Raw genomic sequence first — 22,930 nt, 5'->3', positions numbered from 1 at the left:
TTATTTAAATGTTTATGAACATTTTGACTTAGAAAAATTACAAAGACTTTCATAAAGTTAATAATGTACTAGGAACTCGCGCACGCGCACTACCCAACTCTAGCCAGCACAAGACTCTGCTCCCAGCCTGGCTGAACCCGGCCTCGCAGGAGCCCCTTCCCAACCGACTTGTGGAGTGGGTGCGGGGCGGCGGCAAGGCCAAGGTAAAGTGGAATTGCATGGGAAAATCATGGTTGATTACTCAGTCTCTAAAAAGGTAAGGAACAGGAAAATTCAGATTTGAAACATACCTCCTCACCTTCGGTGGGAGGTGTTGGATGCACTTTTGGCTCAATACGGGACAGTGGAGAATGTGGAACAAGTCAACACAGACACAGAAACTGCTGATGTCAACGTCACATATGCAACAAGAGAAGCAGCAAAATAGCCATGAAGAAGCTAAGTGGGCGTCAGATTGAGAACTACTCCTTCAAGATTTCCTATACCCTGGATGAAGAGGTGAGCTCCCCTTCACCCCCTCAGCGAGCCCAGGGTGGGGACCACTCTTCCCAGAAGCAAGGCCATGCCCTGGAGACTCTTCTCAGGCCAGACAGATTTCCCGCTGCAGATCCCACCCAGTTTTTTGGTGCCATGATTGGAAAGGAGGGCTTGACCATAATGAACCTCACTAAGTAGACCCAGTCCCAGCTAGACATCTACAGAAAAGAGAACTCTGGAGCTGAAGAGAAGCCTGTCACCATTCATGCCACCCCAGAGGGGACTTCTGAAGCATGTCACAGCCACACAATTCTTGAAATCATGCAGAAAGAGGCAGATGAGACCAAACCAGCCGAAGAGATTCCTCTGAAAATCATGGCCCACAATGGGCTGGTTGGAAGACTGATTGCAAAAGAAGGCAGAAATGTGAAGAAAATTGAACATGAAACAGGGACCAAGATAACAATCTCCTCCTTGCAGGATTTGAGCATATACAACCCAGAAAGAACCATCACCGTGAAGGGCACAGTAGAGGCCTGTGCCAGTGCTGAGATAGAGATTATGAAGAAGCTGCGTGAGGCTTTTGAAAATGATATGCTGGCTGTTAATACCCACTCCGGATACTTCTCCAGCCTGTACCCTCATCACCAGTTTGGCCCGTTCCCGCATCATCACTCTCCAAAACAGGAGATTGTGAATCTCTTCATCCTAACCCAGGCTGTGGGTACCATCATCGGGAAGAAAGGGGCACACATCAAACAGCTGGCAAGATTCGCCGGAGCCTCCATCAAAGCCCAGGGACGGATCTTCGGGAAACTGAAAGAAGAAAACTTCTTTAACCCCAAAGAAGTGAAGCTGGAAGCCCATATCAGAGTGCCCTCTCCCACAGCTGGCCAGGTGACTGGCAAAGGTAGCAAGACCGTGAATGAACCACAGAACTTAACCAGTGCAGAAGTCATTGTGCCTCACGAAAATGAGGAAGTGATCGTCAGAATTATCGGGCACTTCTTTGCTAGCCAGACTGCACAGCACAAGATCAGGAAAACTGTACAACAGGTGAAACAGCAGGAGTAGAAATACCCTCAGGGAGTCGCCTCACAGCGCAAGTGAGGCCTCCCACAGGCACCAGCAAAACAATAGATGAATGGAGGCCTTCTGACACCTGACAAAATGAGACCAAACACAGCCAGCCAGATACGGAGCAAAGTGAAGACCATCTGAGGAATGGGAAGTCTGCGAAGGGGGCCGGGGACTCTGTAGAGGCCCTGAGAATCCCAGGGGCCAAGAAGGGGTGGGGAAGGTCAGCCAGGTTTGCCAGAACCTCCAGGCCCTGCCTCCTGCCTCCCAGGGCTTCTGCAGGCTTCAGCAATCCACTTCACCATCCACTCAGATCTCTCCTTAACTCCCACAACGCTATCCCTTTTGGTTGAAGTAACATAGGTGAACTTCAAAGCCAAACAAAATGCACACCCTTTTTTGTGGCAAATCTCTGTATGTGTGTACATATTAGTAGGGGACATTAAGATATGTGGCCTGTGGGTTACACAGGGTGCCTGCAGTGGTAATATATTTGAGAAATAATATATTAAATAACTAATTCCAATTTTCAATCAACTACTAATTTTTTTTTCTTTTTAAAGAGAAAGCAGGCTTTTCTAGACTTTATAGTCTTTCTTTGGAAGGTTCACGGTGTACAGAAGAGCTTAGAGGCCACCCACACAAAATTCACCCAGGGGAAATCGTCAGAAGGACACTCACAGCAACTTGGATCATTCTGTATGTCAACAGGAGGGATACCCGCCTTGAAGAGGAAACTGTGTGTCACTCCTGTGCCTTGGTTCTATTTATAAGATCCATTTCTCTTGCTTCAATGGTTTTAAACTGGTTTTGCATACTGCCAGAGAATTCTCTCTCTGCTTATCTCTCCCACCCTCCCTCCTCCCCATTTCTCCATCTCCATTCTTTGAATTCCCCTTATCCCTTCATCTCAATCCCATTCACAGCATCTCCCCCACCCCCACTCCCCCACCCCCACCTCCCCCTCAGTAGGAAAGCTGCCATCTGAGTATCCCATCACACAAAAGCAACAAAAAGAACAAGAGTCAATAGTACTTGTCCTAGCATTTTGGAAGAGGAAAACAGGAACCCATCAAACCAACCAATTAACCAAACAAAGAAAAAAATTCCACAATGAAAGAATGTATTTCTGTCTTTTTGCATTTTGCGTATAAGCCATCGGTATGGAGCAAAAATATCGCTCTTTTCTTAAAAATGTGGAGGAAAGTAGCAATTTATACAAGGTTGTTGGCCCAGGGCATTAAATTTTTTAAATGAGAAAAACACACAGAAAAACCTACCTCAGGTGTTTTTTACCTCAGCACCTTTGCTCTTGTGTTTCCCTTAAAGATTTTGTAAAACTGATAGTTGGAGCATTTTTTTAGTTTTTTAATAAAAATGAGTTGGGAAAAAAATGAAGGTGACCGTCCAACTGTGCAACAACTGTTCTGAATTATCTTCTGCTAGCCAAGAACCTATATGGCCTTCTTTTAGACAAACCTTGAAAAGATTTATTTAAAAAAAAAAAAGAAAAGAAAAGATGACAAAGAAAAACAGAGAGAGAATATTGGAGATGCCCTAAATTTTAATAGGGTATGTGCCATTAGGGCTTTCGGTACTAAACGATGAACATGTACTGGTTTATGTGAACAAGCCATTATACCACCAGACTGCAATGCCAGTTTCCTCTACTATAAATAGTGTTCTGTGACAAAGAAAACAAAAAAAAGAAATATATCCAGCTAACAAGAAAAAAGAATGTACTAGGTTAGTATTTGTGTTAACTGTCAATCTCCTGACCTAATCATTGAACTTGTGAAATCATGATTTCTATACGTGAAACTAACAGCTCTACAATTATTGACAATTATAGTATTTTACTCTGGTGATAAACATTTATACTTTAACTTATTGACAGAACTTTAACACATAAAGCCTATGAGCATATGTTCATTGTCTGTTACATTTAGAATGCTTACCTGTAATTAAAAATAAACACTGAAACATTAACAAAAAGTCCAAATGACATGCCTCATTTATCAAAGTAATGTTAGGCTATTAAATATAATGGTAAGCATTTTCACACACAAATTCAGGAATGCCAGAAATGACACTGAAGTGACAATTCTGCTATTCAACTTCCCAAAGGCCAAGGCCAAAGCTGAAACCAGAGTAGATTTCAGATGAATGCCCAACTTGAATCTGCATTTCTAGTATCCCTAATAAAGTAATAATCCCATTAAAAGTAACAGTAAAACTTTAACAATTTCCATTTATAGAACAGTCATGGTATACCAGACATTCTATATTATTTCACTTACTTCTCACTATACTCCTATAAGGCAAGTACTACCAGTGTTCATCATTCTACAGAGGAGGAAACTGATTTTTAAAGAGGTAAAGATACTTCCCTAAATCATATGGTTAACAAATGGTGTGGCCAAGGTTCAAACTTGGGCATTGAGAAGACATTTCTCAGAACTGCAATCTAGTTTTCATACACAATTACAAGTCTTAAATAAGAATCAACATGAGTAAAATAACTTTCAATTAGGCAAGTCAGTATTTTGGAGGGGAACGAGATCTAAAACTTCCTGTGGGAGGAGGACTTCTGACCTCAAGGAAAATACAAGCAGTTCTAGAAGGCAGCACTGTGCAGGTCCTTGCTATGTGCAGGAAACCTGGGAGCTTTCAACTATGTCCTGTACTACAACAGAGAGTCGTATGGATCGAGTGAGGGACTAAACTTTAACGACTCAAGATATTCACATGAAGAGCTTAAAATGCCTAAATAAAATTCCTACACAAGCATTTATTTACTTTTTTCAGAGCTAAGAATAGGCAAAAAATACAAACATGTATCATAAGTTCTATTTACTCAACTAAAAACTAAATTAATATAGCTCTTACAATTCAGTAATAGTTACTTAGAAGCAAAATAACTGGTTAATGAGTTACTACAGAAACACAGAAAATGGGAAAAATAAACTCTAATAATGTAATTAATGTGTGTTTTCTGCAGATGTTACACAATTACTGGTGATATCAAAGAATTCTCCAAGTGACAACATTGTGTGTCTTAAGTGAGAAGTGAATATATATTTGCATTATGCCTACTGAATGTGGAAACAGGTAAGCAGGAGTAAACTTCCTAAACCATAAGTCAAATTGTATCACTCCTTTGGTTAAAACCCTCCAACAGGCCTCCCAATGCTATTTGAACAAAATCCAAAATTCTTACTGTGGCTTGCAAGGCTTTAGAATATGACATCTACCAAACTCTCTGACCTCGTTTCCCTGCACTCTCTTTTTTTTTAATCTCAGAATTCTCTAACCAAAGTGGCCTTCTATCTCTCCTTTAAGCCAAGGTTTTGCCCATAACAACTCCTTTATATCAGATTTTCGGTTTGCTTAGAAAATTCTTCTTCCATACCTTTGCTCTACATGAGAACAGAGACATGTCTGTTTTGTTCATATCACCCATGCCCAGTCCTAACCCTAGCACATAGTGTCAAACTGTTAACACTGACTGAATCAATCAATCAATCAATCCATCCATGAATAATTAGTATCATACCAAAGTCCACCCCCACCTTCAACTACGAACACATTGCCTGGCTACAAGGAGCATGATTAGTTGACAGTCTTCAGCTGTTAGCTTTTATAAAGTTGACTTCAGCTTTTCAGCCAAGAGCATTCTCCTCATGGAGAAGCCCAGAGCCAATGCCTGAATAATGGTGGTAGAAGGTCCTAGTCATTTCCACTAATGCAGGAATATTACAACAACCTTTGCTCCAGAGGTCCCTAATGGGTTGCCCAGAGACTTTGCAAAATCACCTTCACAATGTGATGACTCTTTCCATCCAATCTTGTTTCCAACCTTTTTTTTTCACAGGTGTTGCTCACTAGTATGCAGTTTGCAGTCCTAATTCCATCTCAGGGTCAGCTTTCTGGAGAACCTAACCAGCCCTGTTTCCATTTCAAAAATCACTCCTTATACCTACAAATAACATGTCATTTTTAACAGTGCACAGAAGATTCATTTTATATGAAACATGTGATGAATGAGCTTACTACCACCCTCATCCTCCACTAACATTTACACACACACACACACACACACCCTAACCACAAAATGTCAACTCTTCCCTCAAGCCTTCAAATATAATCATCTGCTCTTTTCTTATGGCTTCCTTTTGAACATCCAGCAGTACTTACCACACACTATTATAATTATGTGCTTATATGTCTGTTTCCCTATTAAAGATGGAGCTCCTGCAATCTGTACCTTCTTCACATTAAAAACCCCAGTGCCTTATAATGTACCTGGTACAAGTAGGATGTTCCATCAATTTCTTGATGAAGAAAGGAAACAAACTAAAAGTGAGGTTTAAAAAAAAAAAAAAAAAAAAAAAACACTTTAAAACTATATAGATTACATATATTTTATCTGTGAGACTGGATAACTATGGCCAGCAAATTCAAGCCCCAAACATCCACATTCTAAAAATAAAATAACTTTATTTTTCCTAGGGAATAAAATTATTTTTGTTTTTGAGATACATTCATTAATGTTAAAATTGAAAGTTTCTAGGCTACCTGAAGGTCTATTCATTTTAAATTTTTTTGGACACTTCCTCACAAGTACATATTAGTTACCAAGGAAAAATGAAACACTGGTTTTTACAACTCATTAAATTTCTTTTCAACTTCATATAACCTGTCAGTTCTCAACTGCACTCTCTAGGGACAAAAACCAAGCCAAACATTCCTAGCACATAAGCACAAAATAAAAGTAATCCATGAAAAACACATACAAAAAATAAAGTGTCTATAAGAAAAGCATTTCACAAATTACAAAATTTTAATTTTGAGAATTGCTAAGCCATTCTATTTTCTGAGAAGAGTTAAGCCATTTTATTCTTTTAATTCAGTATGTTAAAATGGGCATTACTCCTCCACCTAGTAATCACAGAATAGGTGAACAATTTAGAAATTCAAATATTTGAAAGGAAGGCTAAGCCTCCCATAGGAAATAAAAGTGGAAATGAGTCCAAGAGAGAAAATGGCTTGGTTCCACACCCTTAAAATTGCCTACAGCAATGCATCAAAAAATAAAAATAAGCCCCCTGAGTCTGGGTCAGCAGCATAGTGTTACAACTTAAGCATTGGGTCATCAATGGCAATGGTAGGCTGATTAATGGTTGAGGTAATATATTTACTTACTGTAGTGTGGAACTGTATAACAGTACCACCAACAGTACAAAGAGTTCTTGTGTGGATATCATATACAAAGAAATACTATAACCATCTACTACTTATATTTTAATATGGATATATGAAACAAACCAGAACAGTTTAAGAAGTACACACAAATAAACTATATTATAAATCCTAATCATTCAACTTGTTAAAAAATAAAACTGAACTTCATTCAAGAGTCTACTAATTATATTTTCCAAAAAAAAAGCACCTCATTTTTGCTACTCATTATTAAAATCTGATCCTAATTTTAAAAACCTTCCTAAAATCTAAAAGATAAAAGCAAAAATGTTAATATGGGAAAAGGCAGTTTTTCAAGTAATTGAGCCATTCCCTAAAATATAAAAAAACAAAATCTTTTACACTTATGGCATTAATAGGTTAAATATAACATTGATTTTTCTTCATATTTAGCAGGCAGCTCCAATGAGTACAATAAACATGTATGAATTCTATTATGTATGTTAATTTTCAGAGTTCTTGAGAAATCGATGTTGAAAATAACCAAGGAACGACACAGGGAGTGGAAGAATTTTACTATATGTGTTCCCAGTGCCTGGTATAGAGATAAACATACAACAGTGTCTAGATATGTTTATTGAATACAAAAATTAATATTAGTTCAAGATCAGGTTTTTCTTAATGATAAAATATTTCTTTTTCTCAGTCATATGTGGGAGCTAAAAAAGTTGATATCACGAAGGTGGACAATAGAATGATGGATACCAAAGGCTGGGAAAAGCGTGTGGATGAGTTGCAGGAGATGAAGAGAAATGGGTCAATGAGTACAAACATACAGTTAGACAGAAGGTGTAAGTTCTAATATTGATGGCAGAGTAGGGAGGCTAATAGCAACGGTGTATATTTTGAAGTAACTCGAAGAAAGAAACTGAAATGTTCTCAACATATAGAAATGATAAATACTCAAGGTCATGGATAGTGCACATATTCTAACCTGATTATTACCCATTTTATGCATGCAACAAAATATTACATATACCACATAAACATGTAAAATATTATGTATCAATTTTTAAAAATTTATTTACACAGAGAAAATGCTATCAGTACCAAGAGTCTTGCTTTCTGAAGATTACTATACCTATAACATGTAATTTAGGCAAGATTGATATTAAGAATCATTACCTGAAAGGCAACGCCCAAGAATCATAAGAAGTGTCCCTAATTTTGACCCAATATTTGTGCTCTCAGAAATTTTTGCAGGAAAGTAACTTAAAAATATCAACATGCATGAAGATACAAAATGTTGTATCTAAGAACAATAATAAATCACCTACATTTCAAGTGTTAATGAATTTCTTTTAAAAAAGATGTCAGTGGAATAATATTAAATAATTCAATTTAAAAGTATGTAAGGCATATACTATATAACTGGCACAACATGTTAGATAGCATACTCTGGGAACTTAAAAGAAGTACACCTAAAGCAGTCTGAAGGATCTGAAGCTTCAGCTATGTCTTAATGGAAAATAGGTTAAGCACACAAGAAGAAATGGTTATGACAGTAGGCAAGAGGTTGCAGGAAGATGCAGTAGCATGTGCAACAGCAAGCAGGTATGAGAGGCTATATGTTTTGGCTTGAAGTATACTATAAGTAGTTCAGACCATCCTGGCTAACACAGTGAAACCCCGTCCCTACAAAAATACAAAAAATTAGCTGGACATGGTGGCAGGAGCCCGTAGTCCCAGCTACTCGGGAGGCTGAGGCAGGAGAATGGCGTGAACCAGGAGGCAGAGCTTGCAGTGAGCTGCGATGGCGCCACTGCACTCCAGCCTGGGCGACAGAGTGAGACTCCATCAAAGACAGAGGACAGGGGAGGGGAGGGGAGGGAAGGGGACGGGAGGGGAAAGGGAAGGAAAAAGAGGCTTGAGGAAGAAAGTTTCCCACAATGAGTCTAAGAGAAGGTCATGAAATGACCATGTACTAACATGGGAAGAAGTTCCAACTTTATCTTGAGGACAAATGAGAAACCACTGAAGGATACAATCAGAATTCCATTTTAGAAAGATCACAGAGACTGCATTGGAGAGAATGAATTGCAAAGAAAAACAAGAGAGAACTTGGAAAGATACTATTACAACAGTACTATTAGAAACAAAAGCATGGTAACACAAAGTAGAGCCCAGGAAGATTTAGCAGGAAGAAATAACAGAACATTAAAGAGAATCCCTAGGTGTTTTACATAAAACAAGGGGTGAATTGTGATACAATTAGCTATGATTAGAAAATAAGAGTTAAATTTCCTTCTGAATATAGTGAGTGTTAGATACCTTGGCATATTCAATTAAATTTAACAGTTTCAGGAAGATGTTCTGGGCTACAGCATTAAATGAAGCAGTTGTCAGCGAATAGGTTGTAGCTGAAGCAACATAGGAGAAAGAGATTACTCAGTGTACTCTCTTAAGACCAACAATAAAAAGACAAAGGAGAAGAGCCCACAAACCAGAAGAGAGTTCTACGTATATCAAATACAGAGTCAGGAAGTTAGAACTACAAAACATACACTGGACTCAGCATCAAAGCTAACTGGAGAGGCAGCATGTATATAATTCTAAGTCATTTCTCTGTGACAGAAAAGAGGAAGATAAAATGAGACCTTGGGAGGAACTTTGAATCTAAGAAAATTTTCTATTTGTATGCTTTCCACAATGAGAGAGACAATCAGAGTGGTATGTGACCACCATAAAGAGAAATTTTAAAACATAATGTTATGAAAAGAAGAGCATAACATAAAATAGTAAACACATAATAAATAAAACCATGTAAAAATTTATATATGAAGACATGAGTTGGAAGGGAACGTGAAAAATTAAAAACAGTCATGCCATACTTGTATCTTTTTCCTTTTATGATTTCCTTTAATGTTGTCCTATGCTTTAATAATTTAAAAGTGAGTAAAAAGAAAATAACCACTCAATACATCTCCCCACCAAATCCCATCATATGAATATAATTAATTAGCTATAGTCTTATGATTAATAACTTAATGAAAAATAAACCCATTATTCAATCCTAATTTTCTAATAATCATTTCATCTAATCCAAAAATGTGCATTCCTAAAAATTATCTGGCAAACATCTCAGTACTATAAGATTTCCCATGTCTCACTAAACTTGGAAAATATGAGGTAAATGACATGTTAACTTGAACAATCATAAAAATGCTTAGAAAGTAAAAGGTTCATATAATGAAAAAAAACTTAGAAATGTTTCCATATGTTTCTATGAAGTATTCTTTTCCCACTACATGAACACATTCAAGATTTTATTTTTGGCTTTGTTTCAGAAAAAAAAAAAACCCATCTGCATAGTACAGCACTTACAAGCACATCTCAGTCAAGCAACAGTTATGTCACAGCTCATATATCAAATAAAAATCACATTCAAGCCCACACAACCTCACAGACCCAAAGTCTTCCTTTCTATTAAGAGTATTCCTGAGAGACCTCTCATTGCACCTCACTGCTGATGTCACATGACTTTTGTTAGGATGTTAAATTTCGAAGCTAAAATATCAAACAGTTTGGAACACAGTTGTGAATGACCTAAAAAAACAACTTTCACTCATTATAAACTACGAATATTTCCTTTTCACAGAGGCAGGTGCAGAAGTGGTGGAAAAAACTTACTATACTTCACCATATGTTGTTTTTTAAATAAAGTATTATTTCATTATGTGAATGACAATAATGTTCCCTTTAATATTTAGAATAATCTTAATAGATTCTTTGAATGCATCTCTATTCAATTTAATATATACATATATGAAAATGTTTTGTAGATTAGAAATATTTCATTATCTAGAGCAGTTTTTACAAACTTCATGTATTTGTATACCAACTTTATTACTACCCTATCCATGTATCATTTGTACTATTATTTATTAAAGCAGCAGCAGTTATTACATAGGGACTAAGAGGTCAGACACTGTCAGAGTACATGGATTGATATTCCAGCTCTGCCACTTACTAGATTCATAACTAAGGGCAAGAATGTTTACTTCTCTGTTCTCTGATGTCTCATATTCTCATTTGTACAATGGAAATAATAATAATACCTACCTCCCAAAACTGTTGTGAGGACTAAATGACACAACAGATAGCAAGTACGTACAAGAGTGCCTCATATATAATAACCACTCAATAATTATTAATAATACTATTAATATTTTTTCTTTAAATTTACTCATTTTACTATTTTTAGGTTACAATAAATTTATATTATAAGCAAACTTTTATTCCACTATTATCTTAAGCAGTAATATTTGAAATCATGTATGTAAATATGTGGGATATATTTTTCCTAATACACACTAAAATAAATAATTTCTAAAATTAAAGTTTCCCACATACTAATTAAAATCGTCTCCTATGTCAGGCTGAGCACGGTGGCTCACACCTGTAATCCCGGCACTTTGGGAGACCAAGACGGACAGATCACTTGAGGTCAGGAGTTCGACACCAGCCTGGTGAAACCCCGTCTCTACTGAAAATACAAAAATTAGCTGGTATTAGCCTGGAATCCCAGCTACTTGGGAGGCTGAGGCATGAGAATCACTTGAACCCAGGAGGCAGAGGTTACTGTGAGCCAAGATCATGCCACTGCACTCCAGTCTGGGTGACAGAGTAAGACTCCATCTCAAAAAAATAAAATAAAATAAAATAAACAAAATAAAATAAAATAAATAATCTCCTATATCAAAGGCGATATATATACCAATAATGAGCACTTTATAATATGTAATGGCCATCTTTTGTATTAGACATTAACAACTATTTGCCTCATGAAGAAAATTGAGGTATATGTTAACAAAGCACCCATATGGACCATTCAAAGGAAACATGTTAGAAAACAAATAATACAATGTCATACAATGAATAACTGTCATCCTGTTCGAGTTTTTAAAATCCACTGGTTTTTCTTTTAATCCACTAAATTTCTTCTAGTTTTAACTCATTCCTTTCTTTTACAGAATTAGAAAACCCTGTTACCCTTCATAAAATCATGAAATAATCCAAGAGAGATTTGATCACTGCTGTTACTATGATTAATAACAGTAGCCACCAATTACCAAGTTAGGCACTGTGATGAATGCAATTTATCACCACCAAAACATGAAAAATGTATTATCCATATTTTACAATGAAGAAATTGTAAATTTCAATAATCTAAGTAAGATGCCTAAGATACCACCAGTAGTAAATACCAATATTGGGGGTGAACTGGGAAGGAAGTTACATGGTGCTAGAATTTAAACCAGAAGATCCTGACTATGCTAGTGGATTAGACAGACAAAAATGTGTTGTCTTTCTAAGTACTCATAGGTTAACTACATCAGTGTTTCACTGATAAAAACATATTTGGTACTCTTCATTCGCAACTACATTTATGGCCTACAGGTCATCCTTCTTAATTGTCCCAGTGATGCCAAATCTTGATTATTTGAGGGGTGAGTCTGAATGTTTGAAATAAATAAATAACCATTCAGAGCCAAGAGCAGTAATAAGTAACACTGGATCCCAATAAATCTTTATATTCTAACACAAGGCATAGTTCTGGATAAATACTCAAAATTGCATTTTGTTTCTATGTCTGCCTCTGAGTCTCTAAAAGAAAAGGAAGTATGTGTATGAAGCTGAGGTACTGGCTGGGCATGGTGGTGCACAGCTGTAGTATCAGCTGCTGGGGAGGCTGGGACAGGAGCATGGCCTGAGTCCATGAGTTCGAGGTTGCAGTCAGCTATGATGGTTGTGCCCCTGTACTCCAGCCTGGGTGATAGAGTGAGACTCCATTCCTGAATAAATAGCTGAGGTACTTACTTCCTTATGTGGCTGCAAAACTGGCCACAAAAAAAAAAAAAAAAAAAAAAGAAATTTCAAAGAAGTTTTAAAAATCTGAGAATATGGTGTGTCCACAGACTGAAAAGTATTAGCCAAAAGAATTTAGAAAAGCAACAGTTGTTTAGATGTGTTTTTTCTGTGTAACAGAATAAACTTCAAAGATATAGTCTAAGAGAATAGTTATTAAAGCCTCTAACTTCTAAAAAAAGTAACATTTCTCTCCTTGTTTTTCATTTTTCTTCCTCTTCAAATAGCTTATTGGAAACCTGTTAGGTATTTTTAAATCTTTTCTAATGTCAACAATACTGCTCAAAATTCTGATTAGTAAAGAATAAAACTAAGAAGAATTTCTCAGTTCTTCTTGGTGAATCTTCTGATGTACAATCAATCCAAACTCATGTTAGCTCTCTCACCAATGTACTAAGTCATGTTCAAAGTACAGATTCATATTCCCTAGGAGTCTAATATAACCCATAACTCCATAACTTTTCTTGCTTGTGCCAATCAAATCTTTGTTTCTAATTTTATTACCTTTAATCCAAAGCATATTTTAACCTTTTATATTTCCTCTGTGTCTTAGAGAAAACCACTTCATATGAATGACAACTCTGACAAATTTGGAAATAACATATAGTTTAATGTGCATACATTTTTCATTCCTTCTTCCATGACATTAACACAGACAAACAGAAATGGGTCTAGGTGAAATACAAATTAATATGTCTTAAATTAACATGCCAAACCATCAGTAATTATACTTGGCCTAAGAGAGTGAGATGTATGTGTTAGGACTCATATTTTGGTCAGTGAATTTAAACTAGCCTAATTTAAACTAGCCTAAACAAAATCTGAGATTTACTGGTAAAACCCAGTGAAGATAAGGGAAAGACAAGGCCTCAGAAACTATCGGAAGCAGAGTCTCAAATCACTCCAAAACTCTGCCTCTTTGTCTCTTCAGATGACGTTAAGCTCTCTGTAGACCTAATTTCTCATCATGGCAGGAAACATAAACAACGACAACCACCAATTCTTACACTTTTTTGCCACTAAAAACAAACATGCCTCATTTTTCTCTGGTTCCAAGTTCAAAACTCTCAGAAAAAAATTCCGATTTGCCCAACACCAGTTTTGTGGACTTTAAACTTACAGATAGACATCACAACTGGCTCGATCTGAGTAAGGTAGCTGCCCCTGGTCAAATGAAAACAGCATATTCAAGAACATACCAGGCTTGGCACCCACAAGCTTTTTGAATTTACATGAAAAAGTGGCAGCCACCCTGCTATGGTTTGAATGTTTGTCGCCTCCAAAACTCATATTGAAATTTAATTGTCATTGTGACAGTACTGGAAGATGGGATTTTTAAGAGATGTTTAGGTCATGAGGACTCTGCCCTCATGGATGGACTAATGCCATTATAGCGAGAGTAGGCTTGTTATCACAGAAGTGGACTAGCGCCTCTCACCATTGTGCGCGCACACACACTCACTCACTCTCTTTGCCTTTCTGCCATGTGAGGAGGCAGCAAGGCGGCTCTTGCCAGATGCCAGCATCTCGATATTTGACCTCTCAGCCTCCAGAACTATGATCCAACAGATTTCCATTCATTATAAATTATCCTGCCTGTGGTATTCTATTATAGAAGTACAAACCATAATAAGACACATCCCTTCGGGAGAAACTTTAACTCTCATTTTGCCACTTGAAGTCAAGCTGCAGGCCTAATGGGGCCTTTGATACATGAAAATTCCCCAAAATGTCAGAGTCTGATTCACTGATGATTCAACTAAACTGAAACCCAATGATATACATTGTGCTACTGCTGCTGTTTTATCTTAGCTCCAGCTATTCAGTGGGCATAATGCAGTGAGCAAAATTCAAGGCCATTCTCATAATTTGGCAATTATTCCCCTTGAGGAATCTTGTTATAAATGACTGATTGTTATTGCCAATGGCCTACCTGTTTATGCTGTCACTTGGAAAACTAGAGAGGCAGATTTAAAAACTAAAGCTTAGAGGCCATAAACTATAGAAAAAAAACTATTGCTGATCAGATAATCTGGATCACTCATGCTGATGACCACAGTAGGGGACCATTCCAGGATAAGATCAACTGGAATCAAGGTATTGATCAAACCTGCACCACCCAGATTGTCACAGTTGCTGCCTGGATCCATCATTGTATCACATAGCAACATATTCACCATCATAGACTGGGCAAAAAGCAAAGGACTGTTTCTGATGCAGAGATTACCACCGTATGGCAGACTTGTGACTACCAAAATTCAACCAGTTTACATCATAAGAAAAGCCACATTGCATGAGGCATTACCACCCCTTCCCTGTCCAGACTACTCTCGTCAAACTTAACTTCATTCCCACCCACCTCCCATTCATTCTGATCAGTTGACTCCCTCTGCACCACTGTGGCCATAACAATTAAGCTATTACATATCTTCAGTTTTCAAGACCATGTGCCATATGACAATGGCACTTTGAGAATGCCCTTTTATCATAAAGAGCACACAACAGCTAAATAGTGAACAATATTTGATGGATATTCCATGCTCGCTATCTAATCCAGAAACATCAAATATTATCAAACACCAAAACGGCATCCTTATAAATCAACTGAAACACAAAACTCCACCTCCCTTACCCTCTCTTGAAGTCTACAGTGCTAAGACTGTAAATAAATGTCAATAAATGCATCTGTCATCACAAAGGAATCGTCTCCTTTTGGCTAATACCAGGGGTAGTGATCAGAAAAAACAGTGCCGATTATGCAGACCAAGGATCCACAAACTTCTTCTGTAAAGGGCCAGATAGTAAATATTTTAGACTTTGTGGGCTGCATGTGGACTCTCATATTTCTTCTTCTTCCTCCTCTTTTTTCAATCCTCTAACAATGTAAAAAAACATTCTTAGCTTGTAAGCAATACAAGACCAGGCCACTGCAAGCTGCAGTTTGCCGACTCCTGGGATATACTTATTGTGAACCCTCAGGATTCCACTCTGACCATATTTGGATATAATCAAAATCCAACTTTCTCCTAAGAACAATCTCAAGGCAGTCTAACCCGTATACCTTTAAGGGAGCAGCTCAGGAAAAACCTAGGAGATTCAAATTTAATTGTGGTCCAGCACTACATTCTTTTATTGGATTGATATGTTCATGAGTCAGAAATTGGCAGATGTTTTATGCAAAGGGCCAAAATCTTTGTGAGCCATGAAATCTCTATTGCAAGTACTCAAGTCAGCCATTGTGCAAAAGTCACCATAGATAATAAGTAAACAAACTGGCACAAATAGATATGGCCCAAAGCAAGCCTAGCCACTACCAAAACTAGTAGCTTTCTTTTTCCATACTTTTTTTTGTTCTAGTGACAGCTCTATTTTTATCCTGGAAGGATTTGCCAGGAAAAGGAATCGACTCATGTGTCTTTTATAATGAGGCTTAGTAAGGTTCATATATGCACAGCTCTTCTGTATTTTGAGATTCCAAACTATATTACCAAAAATAAAATACACAAAAATACCCACATATAATATAGCTGGAAAGTATAAACTAGAAACTACACCTTCTCAGTGCTCTTCAAATAAAAAAATACCTACTGAATGCCTACTATGTGAAAAGTCACATGTAGTAAGTCATAAAGCCAGAACTCTGAAAGTACATTATGTCTGAAACACATTTAATACTCTAAATCACATTCTTAGGTACTATCATTATCAGGTAGCGGAATTAAGACTCAAACATGCTGTGCCTGTGTCCTTAACAGTGTTACTTACTGCCTCTGCACCCCAGCTTCCTCATCTGTTAAAAGGGAATGATAATGGTATCTAACAACAGGGCTATTCTAAGGATTAAATGGGTTAATATATATGAAGCCCTTAGAACAATGCCAAGCACACAACAATCATTTACGTATTAGCAATTATTGTTACTATTATAAATGTTATTAGAGGGAATAAACATGAACATGATCTCTTACAGGTGTTTTGATCATTTACTTACATAATGAAAAAAGAGTAAACAGAAAACGAGTAAACAGAAAATAATGAAGAGTAAACAGAAAAAAGAGTAAACAGAAAACACAACATTTTTTGCCGCAAAGTAGTAACAGTACAATATGAAAGAAAAGATAATGTGCCATTTTTTAGATAGCTACTTTTTTCTTGATAATAGCCTAAAGTTAAATTCGTAGGACCACACACTAAGGTAAAACATCATCGCCTCACTTTCCGAGCAAGTACTCTCTATTAGAAAATGCCATTTAAAATGTTGTACTAACCACATTTAAAAAGTAAAAATAGGTTCAACGTTTTTACTTATTCAATATATCCAAATACAATTTAATGACTTTAAAATGTAATGAAATTAAGATATTTACATTCTTTTTTAAAAAGTATTTGAACCTAGTAAGTATTTTACACTTACTTCTCAATTCAGATTAGCTACATGTAAGTACCCAATAGCTACATGTGACTGGTGGCTACAATACTAGGTAGGGTAATTCTGAGTTATTAAATATATAACTCTCAAAAACGTCATACAAATCTTAATCTCTTTCCTTCCTTTTCCTCTAGCACTCTCCTTTTCTCCTCTACCCAAATTTTACATTCATTCATTCATTCATGTGATATGCTAGGATGAGATATGTTCCTCTAGAAAAGAAAAGACAGTAAACAATTATAATACAGTTGAAAGGTAATACTGGGAGTAGCTAACCTAAGAGACACAGGAGGAGAGGGTAGTGAGGTATGACAGATGAAGTTTAAATTGAGACATGAAAAATAAGTGGTTATAAGCCAAGTAAAAATGGAAAGGACATAACAGGAAAAGTGAATAACACAGTGAAAGCCTGGCAGCAGAAGAAAGTTTGTTGTATTTAAATAACGGAAAACAGATCAATGTGGCTTAAGCATAGTGAACAAGAGCAAGTGTAGCACATGATGTGCCCCATTAGGCATTCAAATTTTTCCCAAAGGAGACTTGTAAAAAATCTTAGCATAATAGGATTAGTAGCTGCCTACCTACTACTCATTCCCCTTTCTCAGTTACTAAAAGAACTTCAATTTAATTCAGTGTAGGAATGTATCTAGCTAAAAGTACCTCCGTAACTAGAATAAAAAGCAAAAAACATTAGAAAACATTATTTTAAGAACAGTACAAAAAAGACAACATAGCAAGGCTAAGACTGCTATCCTTTGGAAAACCTGCCTGGAAAGCTGGGCCTTGACTGGTGAAGTCTGGGAGGTTGCCTTCCCCGTATCCTCTAAGATAAGAGTGGTTTACTATGTTGAGCCTTCTATACAAAAAGTAAAGCTTATACTGAACATCTGCTTTCTTTCTAGGAGTCCGGAATTTTGGTACTTGAAAGGCAGAGGTTGTTTATATGACCAGCCCCCAAAAAAAACCCTGGGCACTGAATAGGCTTCAAACAACGCACACATTAGTGTATTTTTTTGTTGGTGGAAAAAGGAGTATACTCAATACTCAAGTGTACCTGTGCCTTCACAGGAGGCAGAGGGCAAAAGGAATCACATGCATAAGTTTCTCCAGACTCAACCTATGTCTTTTCCTCTTATGACCCAAGTATGTATCCTTACTACATTGCTATAATAAATCTTAGTAATGTGTACAACTACATCTTGAGTCCTGTAAGTCCTTCTAGATGCTCTCCAAAGTAAGGATGGTCTTAAGGACTTTAGACACAGATAAGAATGCATACAGCAATTCTATTTTAACAATTTTTCACACATAACTTAAATCCCAGTAATTTTTTTAACAATGAATTCCTATAATCTAATTGTAAGTGATTGACTTTGCTAACAGAGACAAATCTCCTAGTTTGTATACCCTATACAACACATGGTGTCACGCAGGCAAAACAAGAGGTGATCTTTAAGAATTAGTAGAATTTGTAAACTATTTACATTTTGAACGTTCACCAAAAAAGCAGACATACAACACTTACCATCTTTAGACATTCCACAGAGTAAACATTATTTGCTGATGATACAATAGGGAAAAAATAAGCCACGCAACCTGCCTTTGAAAGGAACCTATTTTCTACTTAAAGAAGGCTCCTCTGAGGAACTGACCTTTAAGCTGAGCTCCAAAGGATAAGTTGATACAAATAGATTAAATAGAGAGACACGGGCATTGCAGAAATATGGAGTATATTGAGAAAAACTCCAAAATAGAAAAAAGCATAGTTCTTTTGAGAAGCTCAGAGGTTAATGCAGAATAGGTCCATATTTAAGTTTTTATCCTACAATTAATGCAAAATCAGTGAAGGGGTCATAGTGCTTGTCACATCTGAGTTTTTCAAAGCTCACTCTGGTACAAAATAGACAATGGATTGGATGGGGAAAAAGAAATGATGGAATTGCCTTAGGGTGACAGAAGTAAAGATGGAGAGAAATGAATACGTTGTAAAAGTATTGAGAAAATAAATTGGACAACACCTGGCATTTGGTACTACGGGTACATGATTAAACATGGGTAAAAAGTATCAATTAATATAATCAGTTAAACCTATATATATTGTGGATGAGACACTTTAACAAAACGATGGTAAAAATGAAGAAAAATTAGCAATGAAGTTTAAATTCTAGGACTTCTTCTGCCAATATTTGACTAAGTAAATTTTAAAATTACATGAAAAATCTGATAAGTTGTTAATTTTAATTAAGTTCTCTACAAATAAAAAGTACAATGTTTGAAATAGGCACCATATGAAAAGTACAAGGCTATAAGCTATACTTTATGCAGTTGATAAATTTTTTCTGGTAAAGGGCCAGATAAATGTTTTCAAATTTGTGGACAATATGTTCTCTGTGGCAACTATTCAACCCTACCATTGTAGGATAAATGTAGCCACAGACAATAATTAAAGGAGTGAGCAGGATTGTGTTCCAATACAATTTTATTTATAAAAGCAAGGAGTGAGACAGATTATTTGCCAAACCCTGATCTCAAGAATTGAATAGAAGGAAAAGTTGAGACAAGTGGTCAGGTCTAATACCTGTACAGTAAGAAACAATACAGTAGGTCTCCCAGCAGGCAAATATAATATAGTGAATAATAACTTTTTAAAAAATTAAATGGGTAGTCAGCAAGCAGATGTCTCCAAATTGGTCTGGTAATACTTACGGGGGAGTACCACAACCAGAGAGTTGGAATTAAGGAAAAGCCTGCAGAACTTAGAAAGGCAAGAAATTCATGACCTTAGCCTCTGATGGGATAGGATACCAAACAGGGAATGTGGCCCAGCAAAAAAAAAAAAATAGGCATCCAGCAACTGAAATGTCAGTTCAAGATGAAAGCTTGGTCAGCTCCAGGAGGAGCTTTCAATCCGTAAAGCTAAGCCCACAGTCAAAGCAACACACTGCAAAGTTGAGGACATGCTCCTGAATCATGTGAATATTGAATAAATGTGCACAAGTTATATCAACAGAGGTTTATAGATAGGATTAGTCCTGAACCCTGGGGCATAGCTGAAAATACAGGGGTTCTAGATTCAGAGAAGAGAAAGATGTGTATGGACTATCAAAGCAGGCTCTTAGAGAAATATTTACTTTAAAAGAATTACTACTTCTTATACAAAAGGATCTAAAAAGCAGATCAAGTCAGATAGGGAAAAAATTATTAGCCATTTTACTGAAAAATGTTTTCCAAGTTACAAACAATATTAACCCAATTTTTGTCAGAGGACTCTATAATTTTTGACATGAAAATCTGGAAAAAAATGTTATATTTGTATTATTAAAACCAATCATTATATTTATTTTCAATGAATATTTGCAATAAAATTTTATTAGAATTAGGCAGTAATAACTAATGGAAACGTCTTAAGATGTGTATTAACAATATGATCTATTACAGCACATTAGATTTTGTCAGAAAATCTCAGTACAAAAGTAACTACAATAAAGAGCGATGTGTACAAAAAACACATGTCATATTACTCAGCTAGAATTAAAGAGCTTTGAAAACAGGGTCCAAGTCTAGCACTTAGTAGGTAAGAAATATCTGTCAAACTAAGCTGATATATTAATCACAACAATTTCACAAAGGAGAAAATAATCAAAACTGCTTAAATGAGGAAAAGAAGTATTTGCAGAGGATACTTACTAAGACTAATCCTAAAAAAAGAATAAGATTTTGGGGGTATATGAAAACAGGCATATGAAAATGTGACCTAGCCTAGAAACTTTATGGGGTTGATATGGTTAAGAACATCAAAAATATAAGAGATGTGAAAGCAAAGGGGAGCGGAGTAGTTCTGAAAATGGAGCTACATACATTGTTAGAAAAGAATCATATCATGAGGAGCTTTTGATTTCACACTCAGAAGTTTGGGTTTTATCCTGACAAATTATATCATGTAAGATTCTTCATGATGCAAATAAAAGTAGCAGCAGCAAGAAGGAAGAAGAAAAGAAGGTAGGAAGAGAAAGACCACCTTAAATCAGCTTAAATCATGTGGTAAGGCAGAGTTCAGAGGTACATCTGAGATTCACAATGTTATCAGTTCCCTGACTCCATTTCTCTGAGATTTCTCAGCTCTGCCTTCCTCCACCTGTCTTCATCAGACTTCCCTTCTTTGTGGCTGTAATGTAATGTAATGTAATAACATAATGATTCCAACAGTTCCAGATCTCATAGGCTCACACCACACTTCCCAAGGAAAAGAGCCTATCTCTCTGACGGTTTCAGAAGGAAGATGATATCTAATCGGCCCAGCAACACCCTGTGATATCTTACTGGTTTCAGTTAGGTTTTTCAACCTCATTGGCCTCAATTAGGTTTCTCAACCAATCAATATAGAAGGAGAGAGGTGAAAGGAATGCTCTGATTGGCTAAAGTCAGTCAGAGCCCAGTGCCTGAAATTTAGTCAGTCACTTCAATCAAAATTGCACAACTGGGCTGGGTGCAGTGGCTTATGCCTGCAACCTCTGCGTTTTGGGAGGCCAAGGCGGGCGGATCACTTGAGGTCAGGAGTTCAAGTGCAGCCTGGCCAACATGGTGAAACCCCATCTCTACTAAAAATACAAAAATTAGCCGGGCGCAGTGGCAGACGCCTGTAATCCCAGCTACTCAGGAGGCTGAGGGAGGAGAATCGCATGAACCCAGGAGGCTCATGTTGCAGTGAGCCCAGATCACACCACTGTACTCCAGTTTGGGTGACAGAGTAAGACTCCGTCTCAAAACAAAATTAAAATTAAAAAAATTAAATTGCACAATTGCTTCGATTGGCAAAAGAGTTCTGCAAAAGAAACTGGTGGTACTACTGAAAGAACAAAAGTACTGAACCAACAACATCTATTACAGCAAGCATAAGTAATTTTTTGTTGTTGTTGTTTTGTTTTGTTTTTTTGAGATGGAGTCTCCCTCTGTCGCCAGGCTGGAGTGCAGTGGCACGATCTCAGTTCACTGCAACCTCCGCCTCCCAGATTCAAGTGATTCTCCGGCCTCAGCCTCCTGATTAGCTGGGACTACAGGCGCACACCACCACATACAGCTGATTTTTGTATTTTTAGTAGAAACAGGGTTTCTAGTAGTAGAAGGCTCTAACAGAGCAAAAGTTTCTCCTATATTGCTGCCAGCTAAACCACGGCTACACCTAACTCTACAAAATCTAGCTTGTCTAAATCTACCAAGAAGGATCCTTGGAAATCCTGATCTGCCAAGGGTCTGGAGTTTATTCCTAATACAAAAGACTATTGTCTTTCAGGGAAGACAGCAAACCAAGTCCTCTCCCCTTCCTCCACTTTTGTTGCTGTACTTACTATTACTGAGCGGAAGCCTGGTAGAAGATATGCAAGAAATCGGCAAGAATTCAGCTAGAGGTGTGTGTGAGTTAAAAGAAGTAAAAGGTAGACAGCTTCAAGCTTGTCCTCAAGTGTAAGTAGAGTGACTGCCAGAAGCCTCCCTTATCTTGTCCTCTCATGGCAAAAGAAAACAAAGATGCCTTTTGCCTACTTCTCTCAGACTCTCATTCCTATTAGAAAATTTCACATTTAGGGACGGCTTCAGCTTACAATCATGGTAGTAACAAGGATGAGAGTAAAGAAAAAAAATTCAATGGGCTTGTGGGAAGTGAAGATGTCTGGCGGGCAGGCTCCCAGAACCAAGCACCACCTCCTGAATCTCAGTCATTGGTCACCTGAGATAGTTCTCACATATATCCTTAATTTCCTAGCCCAAGAACACCATGCCAATAGGAAACACAGTTAAACATTAAATATTTTAAGACCTGGC

General features: G+C 37.0%; 1 protein-coding gene and 1 pseudogene across 1 annotated transcript in view; one reads left to right on the top strand and one right to left on the bottom strand.

The window, feature by feature from the left end:
* VPS13B (vacuolar protein sorting 13 homolog B) overlaps positions 1-22,930 on the bottom strand; it is an 876,795-nt gene that overhangs the window by 663,592 nt on the left and 190,273 nt on the right. The gene's annotated exons all lie outside the window — the stretch shown is intronic.
* Positions 799-1,551, top strand: LOC108587112 (annotated as a pseudogene).

Source organism: Papio anubis, chromosome 8, assembly GCF_008728515.1.
Source record: "Papio anubis isolate 15944 chromosome 8, Panubis1.0, whole genome shotgun sequence".
NCBI classification, from domain to species: Eukaryota; Metazoa; Chordata; class Mammalia; order Primates; family Cercopithecidae; genus Papio; species Papio anubis.
Note: the sequence above shows the minus strand (reverse complement) of the source record. Positions and strands in the feature narration are given on the sequence as shown.